Source organism: Calypte anna, chromosome 5, assembly GCF_003957555.1.
Source record: "Calypte anna isolate BGI_N300 chromosome 5, bCalAnn1_v1.p, whole genome shotgun sequence".
NCBI classification, from domain to species: Eukaryota; Metazoa; Chordata; class Aves; order Apodiformes; family Trochilidae; genus Calypte; species Calypte anna.
This window is the reverse complement of record NC_044250.1, coordinates 14,781,485-14,792,507: the sequence shown is the minus strand read 5'-3', so window position 1 is coordinate 14,792,507 and position 11,023 is coordinate 14,781,485.

Sequence of the window (11,023 nt, the reverse complement as noted above, 5' to 3'; positions counted from 1 at the left end):
AGGATATCCTTGGCATGGTATAGTTATCCAATAACAAGGATATCCTTGGTATGGTATTGGTATCCGATAACAAGGATATCCTTGGCATGATGTGGTACCTTGTGCTACAAGCAGATGAGTCTGTGCCAGAAGTGAGAGGTTTTGCTCAGGGAGGAAGCTTTGCTGGTATCAGTCCCTAGGGCAGTGCTGTTGCAGAGCAGCTGAAATCCTTGCTGATTGCTTTAATCAGACCTGGGTAAAGCCTGTGATGTGGTTATGTGCTGATGTGGCTATTCAAGGTGCACAGAGTAAATGGAAGATGTGTGCTCAGGATGAACATCTGAACAGCTCAGTTATGGGAACCTGTTGCTGGTGGAAGGTGGCTCTAAGATGAACCCTCCTGCATGGTGAGAATTCCCAACAGGGAGAGATCAGCAGCAGTCTTCATGCTTCTGCATGAACTTGATTGCTGGCCAGATGAAAGTGAAATACACCTCTGCATGCCTCTGTACAGAACTGTCAGCAGAGGGAATTAAAAGCCAGAATCATTTTTTGAGGTACCTATGTTGGAGCTAAAGACATTGTTATCCCAATGACTTGAGATGCTAGCTGAAAATACTGGGCTTTGCTGATCCAGTTTCTGGCCACAGTACTGTGTAAAGGTTTGCATCATTATCTGTCCTTTCCCTAGCTGGGCTTTAAAGCTCTTTCTGATTGTCTTTCTCAAGGAGGAGAGCATTGCAGCTCAAGGTGATATTGTGATATTGCCTCATCTCATGATGAGGTGCATGGGGTGCTTGGGGACCCCCTGTGGCTAATTCCCATCCTGCAGCATGTGTGTGTTTGGTTTGCAGGTGTTGTTCTAGGAGCTGTCATTTGAAGTATAGATACTTCACTCAGTGCCAACACAGATCTCACTGCTCTTCTCAAAGGAAAATGTAAGAGCTGTTCTATAAAAGAAAGCACATGTAGAGATTTCTGTTCTACCACTCTGAATCTATTTGGCTCAAGCCCTGAAATGTGAGGTTTAATATTCCTTCATGTCTTGCTATTTCCTGCCAAAAATGACCACCGGAGTGCCCCAAGGAGGCTAATCCTTATCCTGAGATTTATTACATCACAACACCCCTTTACCACTGCTAAATAAAACTAAACTTCACTTTTCAAATGACCATGTGCTTTAGCTGGGCTGCCAGAGCCTTTCTGTTTCTTCTCTCTCTCTGTGTTTTCTAATCATTCCCATGAGTTGAAGAGGTCATAATGTAGATGAGACTAACAGTAAACCTGCACTAAAAGCAGCCACATTGTGGAGGAACTGTAAACCCAAAACTGTAAACCCAAGAGAAAAGCAGGCAGGAATGGTTTTGACCACAATGTGCTCTTTAATTGAGACCTGGGCTAGAGCTGATCTGCCTGCCCTGTTATGCTGTGTGGGTTGGGTGGGCAAGCAGTGTGCATTGCTAACCTACTGCAAGAATATTTATACAGGTTATTTTAGCCTGTGAAAATGGGAGAATTATTTTATGTGCAGCGTTTGATTCTGGCCACCCATATGTCAAGTGTGAGGGGAGGCTGCAGGAGCCCTGGCATTGGTCCTTCCACAAGGTTTTTGCACTCCTGACAGTTACCTGGTCACTGGGCAGAAGGCAGGACTGCGTCAAGGGAAGGTGGATTTTAAATCACCTCACCTTATCTTTTGTTCACTCACTAGCTATAGCAGCCTTGCTGAAAGCTCTTTCCAGTGCAGATCCCTCCTGCATACTTGTATAAGCTTTGCACGAGATCCTTGCTTTAAAAGACACTTGGCTCCAGCAGCTGGCCTTGAATTGCACTGGTGGAGCTGGGAAGGGTATGGGACAGATGGAACAATGTGTACTGGAAGATGAGTTGGAGCTGAGGTGCCAGGGCTGAGACTGCTTTTTTTTTTTTTTTTTCTTTTTTTTTTTTTTTCTTCTTTCTTTTTTTTTTCCCCTCTTTTTTTTTTTCTCTTTTCCCCCCCCCAAGTTTTCTAAAAAGCCTGACCAATAAATTTTAGTTACAAGTGTCATGTGTTGGGGATATGCTGCAATATCACCTATTTGAACCATCAGTACTGAGAGAAAAAAACTGGTATCTTAGCTACATTTCTGGGCTGATTTACTCAAACAGTTTGGTCCAAGACTTTGAGTGCTGGTTTCATTGGGACCTCCTGAGGTACCTTCTCATTTACCTTAAAAACAACTAACTCAAAACAGTTCAGCTCAGTGTCAGGTGTCTTGTATAGCCAGTAATGAATGGAAAATATGAAAACTGCTGTATGGTTACTCCATAAGGTGCTCCCAGCTTTCAGCAATCTGGTTTAAAACCTGTCTGAGCTTGTGGTTACCTTGATGTAACAATGCTTAATAGACCCTGCTGGCCTAATTCAATTGACTGGGAAAGAAGTTAGACAAAGTTGATGGTTAACCTTCAAATCATCTGAAGACATTGAATTCCTCACTTTTTCTGCTTTCTACACAAAACCCTAATTTCCCACAGCTTGTCTCAGATGTGTTTATCTGTCCATTTATCTCTGTTCTCATCCCCTCATCCCCCAATGGCTCTTGCATTGTGAAAAATGGCAAGTGTTCTTCATTCCATTCATGTTTGCATGAATCAGGGGCAGCATGCTTGGGTTTTATTCTGGTGCCAAATGTGTATCAACACTTAAAGGCCAAGAACAAGCTTGACCCTCTCTGTCATTTACAGCAATTGATCATCACTCCTGGATCCTGTTTGGGTTGTGGTTCAGTCCAGGTCAGTGCTTTGCCTTGTCAGTCACTCCCCTTTTCGAATAGGTGTGCTTGATTTATTATTCTTCCTCTTGCTCTTTAGGGGAGCTTCTCACACTTTTCTTCACTGGGTTTTGCTTTCCATGATGCAGACATTCGTCCTTTCCCACTGGAAGCTGTGCTGTCTGTCTGCAGCAAGGCAGAGCCCTGTGCCCCAGCACCTAAACTGTCTGACAAAATACCTCTAACCAACAGGTACATGATGTTGTTGTCTGCTTCTGAAACACTTTTGTTTGCGGGAACAGAAGGAGAAGCCTGCCTTCATCTGTGCCAGGGAATAGAGCATGCTTATGGACACTTACTGCAGGGTAGGTGGCTCAAGGGCCATGAACTTTGGGAATTCAGGATTATTGTCTCTACTAGACTAGATCAGGAACCTCTTTCATCCTCTTTGATTGCTGATTCCATCCTCTTTGATTGCTGATTCCACAAGAGAAAGTAAATATTGTATTCTGGGACCTGCTAAATTATTCTGCCAATACTTGCATTATATGTGCTATTAACACATTAACAGTTTCATCCAGTCACTTCAGGATCAAAGTTTTCACCAAAAACTTTAAGGATGAGTAGATGTGCTGGTGACTGTGACTCCTAACATACAATTAATGAAAATTCATTGTTTATTAAAAGCTTAGGGGTGGAGTAATGCAGAAATTTAATTTGAGTAAATTGCTCATAATCTATGTTTGCAAGGACACAGTACCAGGGGCCACTGAGTGCCACCTCAGCTGCTGGATTTGAGCAGGTGGCTTTCAGGTTTGGGCAGTCTGATGGCAGTGTGTCTCCTGGTAACAACCTCAGCCTTGGCATCCTAGTTCTGTGCTGGGCAGCTAGAGAAAGGCAAACTTCCCAGTAGGATTGGTTTGGGTTCTCTGGCTTCTCCCCAAGTTTTGCTGGGAGCTGCTGTGTATGCTTAGGACTTCCCCCGTGTGCTGCCCCATGGATGGACCAGTTCAGGTCTGGCATCTGTATAGTTGTTATAAAACTAGATGACCTAAAATTATTACAGCTGTAAAAGATTCCCAGAACAGGTCATCATGATCTCTTACCTCTCAAACCTGACCTGATTTGGTGGCATTAGCTGTGGTCAAGTAACCTCTAGCACTTTGTAGGGGTGAGTTCTTGCAGCTGAACAAAGTAGCAGAGCAGTCATTCAGAGTCAAGGAGCAGCCTCGTCTCTCTTTCCCCTTTCCTTCCTGGAAAGGGTGGGTCTTTCCTATTTTCTGTGTTTTATTGTTCACCCTTACTCACATGTATTTAATATACATATTTTTCAAAACCAGATGAATTGCAGCAGCTGGCCCAAATGTAGAGCAGTGATGGCTCTGTAGGACTGAAGTGATCTGGGGATTTAAGGCTGCTCTGGAGGCCTGAAGTAGAAGCATTCAGTGCCAGGAAATGCTCTGCTTCATCAACTGGTGTTGGAAGAACACGATATATACATCTTATGGGGTTTTACAAGGTTTTAGGAAAGAGGTTTCACATTTATGAGGGTAATAAAAGATCAAGAAGACTACTATTGTTGCAGTTTGAAGTCACAATAGCTTTGCCATTTATTTTTTTGTCTTGATTATTCCTTGACCCATCTAAAATTTCTTTCCTGTAGAGAAGTCTCCTGCACACTTTCCTCTCAAAATAGAGCAGCAGCTGCTGCTGCCTTTCTGCAGCCCCACAAATCCCCTGCTGAAGGAGGAGGTGAGGTGCAGCAGCTTCCTGCACAAATGAATTGTAGACATTTCAGCTGCTGAAGCACTTGCCTGTGGGAAGGAACAGCATGTAATTTAAGAAAGGATTTTGCCTTCCCTGCTGCTGAAGGGTAATACAGTTACATGACACACAGGAAATTAAGGCCAAGTATTGACCACAGCATTCTGTGTAGGTTTTGCTGAGATTGGCTTTGATTGCCAATTGGTGGCCTCTCAGATTCAGTCATTCCTAAAGGCCACATGTCTGGTGGCTCTGAGACACTGGGGTGGACAGATTGCTCAGGTGAGCATCTCACCGTGGCACAGAATGGGCCAGCCTTATTCCATCTTATGGGTAGATTCATATTCAGGAAGTAATTGGGTGATCTTCCTGTGCTGTAGTACCAAAATGCCATATGTGGGTTTGACACAAGTTTGTAAAAATCTGTTGGAAAGGCTGGTAGGAGAAAATATTTTCAAGCCACCCCTCTGGGGACTTCTGCTGACAGAGTCATCAACTGCAGTAAATCAGCCAGGAACCCTGATGAGAGGTGAACTTTGAGATCACAGAATCACAGAATGTTTGGGGTCGGGAGGGACCTCTGGAAATCATATAGTCCAACTTAGAGTAGGTTGCAGAGGATGATGTTCAGGTGGGTTTTGAATGTCTTCAGAGACAGTGGTTCCACCTCTTCTCTGGGCAGCCTGTTTCAGTGCTCTGTTAACTCTTTGCAGTAAAGGAGTTTTTCCTTATGTTTCTGTTGAATCTCCCATGTTCCAGTTTGTGACCACTGCCCCTTGTCCTGTCTCTGGACACCACTGAAGAGTTCCCGTCCTCCTGACACCCACTCTTAAGATATTTATAAGCACTGGTGAGACTGTCCCTCAGTCTTCTCCAAGCTGAACAGACCCAGCTCTCTCAGCCTTTCCTCATATGGTGGATGCTTCAATCTCCTTATCATCTAAGTGCTTCTGCATTGGACTCTGCAGCAGCTCCCTAATTTTCATAACCTGGAGAGCCCAGAACTGGATGCAGTATTCCAGATGCAGCCTCACCAGGGCAGGATAAAAGAGGAGGAGAACCTGAACTTGACCTGCTTGCCATGTTCTGCTTGGTGCACCCCAGGTGCTTGGAATGAGGCTGGGACTGCAGAACTTAAGAGAAATACAGCTGCAGATACAAGTTCTAGCAAGTCCCATGAAGGATGGTGTGCACTTCTTATGACTTCTGTCTGGGTGCTCTGGTATGAACAGTCTTCCTGGGATATCTAAGTGATTTGCTGATGGTTTGGAGCAGGGAGGATGTGGCAGGGGAACGATTGCTCATGATCTATCATGGTGCCTCCTTAGAGCTGTTGGGCTGAGAAGGAGAAGCCAGGTGGGAGTTAAAAGGCTGACAGAAGTCTTGCCTTCCTAAGCCACAATAATTCCAGTGTTATTTCAATTGAAGTGCTTTGGGGTAGTCCTAGTACATCCTGGCTATTCAAGAAGTAGGGTCATCAATAAAAGTCCTGTGGTAGGAGGGGCTGCTTTTGGATCTTCCTTTGCTTGGCTTTGCTTTCAGACTCTCCCTCACTTGTTTCTGTACTGTTGCAGTAAATTTTCATAACTTAAATTTCAGGTCTGGAGCTCAGCTAACTGGCAAAAGATGATCAGGAAAGGGAGTGCTACTGATTTCCCCTAGCTGATGATCACCCATTCTCCCCATTGCTGAGTCTGTTGGTAGCTCAGGTTGCCCTTGTTCTTGTAACGAAGATTGCTGGATAGGAGGAGAATCGGGCAGCAAAAAAGTAGACAAGACCTCAGCTTTGCAGGAGCACATTTTAAGGCTCAGTCTGGACTCAAGAGTGAGTACAACTTGCATAGGAAACCTTCTTTGAAAACTTGCCAAATAGAAAGCTCTGTGCTTCTCCCACCATTTCCAAATTGCAGTCTATGGCTGGTGCAGTTGAACCCCTCTCATGGGAGCCTTCTGCTGAGCTTTGTCACCTGCCTTGTCCTTGGCAGCAACTCAAAAGAGTCTTAGACCTCTGCTCCTCCCAGTTGCTGCTGGGGGTGAAGTGGTGGGTGGCAATTATCACTTATGAGCAGAGAGGAGGTGCAGAGCACCCCTTGGGGTACCCTCAAACCTATCTGAATGCCCTGTATAGCAGCTGGGGGCTGCCTGGGACTCAAGCTAGTTCATTCAAAGATGACCCTCGTACTTAAACCCCACCATATTACAACAGGACACATTGACATGTACTGCTGGTGCCTGAACTATTCCTCTTTGTCTTGGCTATGCCAGTGGCTTTGCATGTGGTTATTTTTCCTTCTGCACAGCCAAAATTGCAGATGATAACTCACTGGGGTTCATGGAATAGTTCAGATCAGGGTGTGTTGTATCCAGGTTTCTCAGAGTGCAATTTATGCCAGCACAGCCAGTTCGAGACTTGGCTTTTGTAGTCCAACGGAAGGGGTAAAATGCCCATCAGTCTGTTCACAGTTTGTACCTATCACTTTTCTTTTTACTGGCACCTCCACTGAATCACCCAGACTTCTGTTTGCACAACTGGACCTGAAATTCCCCAGGTGCCAAAAGCCTGAAAGTCCAGGCTTTTCTTTTGAATTTTGTCATAGTTTCTGGACAAAGCTAACAAAAATAAGATGCAAAGTAAAATCAAGTGAGAGAGGAGAGGTGTTCACCACCTACCTGTTTTTAAACAGGAATCAGATTGAAGAGAAGATCCAATGCAGTTCAGATGAATTCTTGTTGCACAACAGTGATTTTCCTATCTCTACTTCAAGCTACCCACTGTGGTCTTTTCCAGAGAAGGAAGAATGTCCTACTCTGCTCCACAGAAGCTACTTATAGCAATGTTCATGGTCCTGGAGGGCTGTCTGCTTTGCTAAGTGGTGGGGCCGGGGGGGAAGCAGGGACTCAAGAATAGTACATGAAATCTTAAATTTGACAGGTCTGCCAAGGAGAAAATTACAGCTTGGAGGAGGAAAAGTGGTGGTGTTTTGAATTTTCTGTAGTAAATATAAAGTCTGGGGGTTTTGGCAGTGAGGAGGCAGTTCCACCAGGAATGCATAAGGCACTGTTTGGGACGTGCCTGCCACAGCTGGTTTTCATTATAAGAGAGCAAGAGGAGGACTTGGTGACAAGGAACCTTTGTTTTTTCCCCCTGGTGTAAAATATGACAGGAAGGAAGGCAGGGATGAATGTAAAGGGAGAGGAGACAGAGTTTGGAGGACACTGGAAATCACTTAAACAGCCCAGGGAGTATCAGAATGAATTTGGCATAGGGTTGCTTGTCCTCCTCATCTCCACTGAAACAATAAATTTCTAAGCTCACCTGGCAGTAACTGCAGTGCAGTTTCAGTCTCTGCCAGGAATCAGGCACCCGTCTCTGTACAATCTGCACTGAAGAATTTGTTGCTTGCTTTTTAAATGTATTTTAAATTCTGCTCTCTGGCCAGCTTGAACTTGCAGTGTGGAAGAAGTGCTCTCTACTGAGTTTCTGCAACAATTTGTGCCAGAGGCAGTAGAGGGTAAAAAGGAATGTGAGAGATGTGCAGATCTCTGCAGGTCCAGTCCATGGGGTGCAGCATCCAGGCAGGCACCATCACTGCTCCTCACAGGTGGCAGAAGGGTGGAATAGCATGGCCAGGGCTACACGAGGCTGCTGTGCCTTTTCTGTTCAGCTTTGAACTTCTCTGGCCAAGCTGTTCTAGCCATCCCCTCATCCTCCACCATCAGTTTCTTTTTCTTCAGATGTGTCCATGTAAACTAGATGATATTTGGAATGAAAGTAAAATAGAGATACATCTTCATCCTTTTCTTCCCAATCAGGCTACTGAGAATTTTGGGGGGTATTTTTTTGGTTGGTTTGTTTGTTTGTTTTTTTTGCTGTGCTGGTCATACCACCAGTGATGTGTTTGACTAAGGCAGTATCTGAGGCATCAAGAAATGGTACAGCAAGTCAAAGGTCCCACCTTTGAGGCAAACTGTCAGTGCTTTTGCCTAGTGCTGGAAAAAAAGTTGTCCAGCAGGAGTGACACTGAGGCTCTGGAATACTGTGTGGTGCTGTACAGTGTCTCCTGGATAGGACCGCTGTCTGCCAGCTCCTTTGCATCTGTTTCACTGAGATCAGTCTGCAGCCTCTTTGTGAGCCATCCTCATATCAGCAGACTTTGTTGGCTTAGGCTGTTGGAAGGACTTTCCCCAAGGGAATATTTCCAAGGTAGTGCACATGTTAGTGGAGCGGGGTCTGCTATCCTAATGCTATGAATACCAAGGAGCTGGGTTTGTGTTTCTCAAGCATGACCCCCCAGACCATCCTGTCCATACTTTGTGCCCTGAGATGTTTAAAAAATACATTCCTTTATTTCAATGCTTATCTGATGGCCAGTCTAATTCTGGTATCAAGAAGTGAAAGCTGAAGCACTTCTGAAAGTTGCTCTTTCAAGAAGTCATTCTTGGATCATTATTTTATTGTGGCTGCCAGGCTGTGGTTTCTTAGAGATCTAGCTGGAGTTGCCTGGGCAGAGGTGAGAGGCTCTGTCTTTTACACATGGAATCTTCAGGGCCTAATAAAAGAGAAGCTGTGTTTTGAAAAATTACCTAGACATGAGACTCCCATAATGGGTCTTGTCCTGTGCAGATTCTTTGGTGTCTGAAAAGAATTCAGGTCCTGCCTTTACCTTCCCTTTTATGGGAATACTGGTAAGGTTTCTTTCCTCAACTAGCTATCTATTTCTATGAAACTTGTACAAATTTGGTATCTTTGAGCCTTCTTTCTTGTGTCAGGACTGACAAACATTTAAAAGATTTCAGGAGGAAAGAGAAATTAATGACTAGCAGACATGTACAAGTAGAGTAATGTCACATAAGCTATCTGACCACTTCTGGCCCTTTAAGAAGGCAATGATGCTCCTTGGATTCTGTGTATAAAGATTCACTTTTCCTGATTGCCCTCCTGTTTTAATGGAAGGAGCAAATGCTTTTTATTTCTTCTCTAAATAAGACTCCTAGTTAGCACTGGTAATATCCTACCATAGAAGGATACCAACTTAGGGATGAGCTTGGTCTTTGAATTCAAAGTGCTTTGTCCCCACCTCTTCCAGAGTGGATTGTGCCCACAATTTGTAAAATCTTTCAAAGTCCTCTGGGATGATATCCAAATAGAGTTCCTGGTGCAGACAACAGTGAAATAAGAAGGTTAGAGCCAAGAGCTGGCCTGCTCTCTCTGGAAATGTTGTGATGACAGGAAGCAGGGTAGCTGATGGCTACCCCAGCATGGTGCCAGAAAGCCAGGCTGATGACCTGCTCCTGGCAGGGGTCTGATACTGCCTTCTTATGGTGATGCCAAGGTGCCAAGAGCCTGGGCGAGGGGCAGTCGTGGACCAAAGTAAATGCTGAAGCAAAGGCTGATGAACTCAGGCTGCCTTTCCAATGTCACAGGCTGCTCAGAAATCTGAGTGCTAAGAAATTGAGCTTTTTTCATTTCTACCATAACAAGAAAGTCAACTGCTCAGATGACCTTCTTCTTACATCCCTCTATTCCCCTGTCCCTCCTCCTCCAAAGTTTTTTCTTTAGGTCCCAGATCACCATTATTAATCATTTACAAGGGCTAAATACAGGGGAGAAATGGGAACAAGCACTCTACTTCTCACATGCAGGTGGCTTAGGCTGGAGCACAAGGTAAGCAGTGGGCTTTGTGCTCTTGGTTGTGGCAAAAATGTTGCAGACACAATGTTCCAGAGAGGGTGGTGATAAGGCACTGCTGGATTTCAGGAGGATAACTTGAGAGCTTGGCTATCATTTTTTTTAAGCCTCCCTTTTGTCTTCTCAAACAGGTTGCAGCACTTACAAGAGCAGGTCTGGCTCCTGCTTCTCAGTCAGCTGAAATGCCACAGGTGTGGCCTCCCTGTCTTTCCTTTCTAGTCCTCCAGGGACAAGACTGTCACATTCCAAGTACAGCCACTTCAGAGATTTCCCCACAGCCACCTCTCTGAGCTGAGGGACTTGGTTGGTCTCACTTCTACCAAGCAGCAGTGGAAGAGTTCTTTCTACAGCTTCTTATTGATGTTAATTGCCAGAGATTTATCTATCACTTGGCTTCTTTTAATTTCAAATTATTCACAGACTCAGACATACCTTTTCCTTCAAAAATGAGTCCTGATGTTTTATATCAAGTAGACTCATGGCTAGATTTCAGCCTTCACTTTTTAGAGGCTTGGAAAAAAAAATTGAGTTTTTTTCCTCAAAACCAAAAAATCTTAATAACCTTACATGAGCTTGTAATAAGCTTAATAATGTGTAACAACCTGTGCCTACTAATGTTCTCAGACACAAAGCTATTGCCCCTTCACAAATGTTGGGGTTTTTTTGTTTCCCTAGCGTTCTTTCTTGAGGTTGTGTTGTTGTTTTTGGGTTTTTTTCAGTCTTGGCAGATAAATTGCAATCTGTTTGTGAGTAGCAAACTTTCCACTTTGGGTTGTTATTGCCCAGTTGCTAAGAATCCTCCATTATTCCTGTTGCATTCTCCTTTTATTTTCCATTT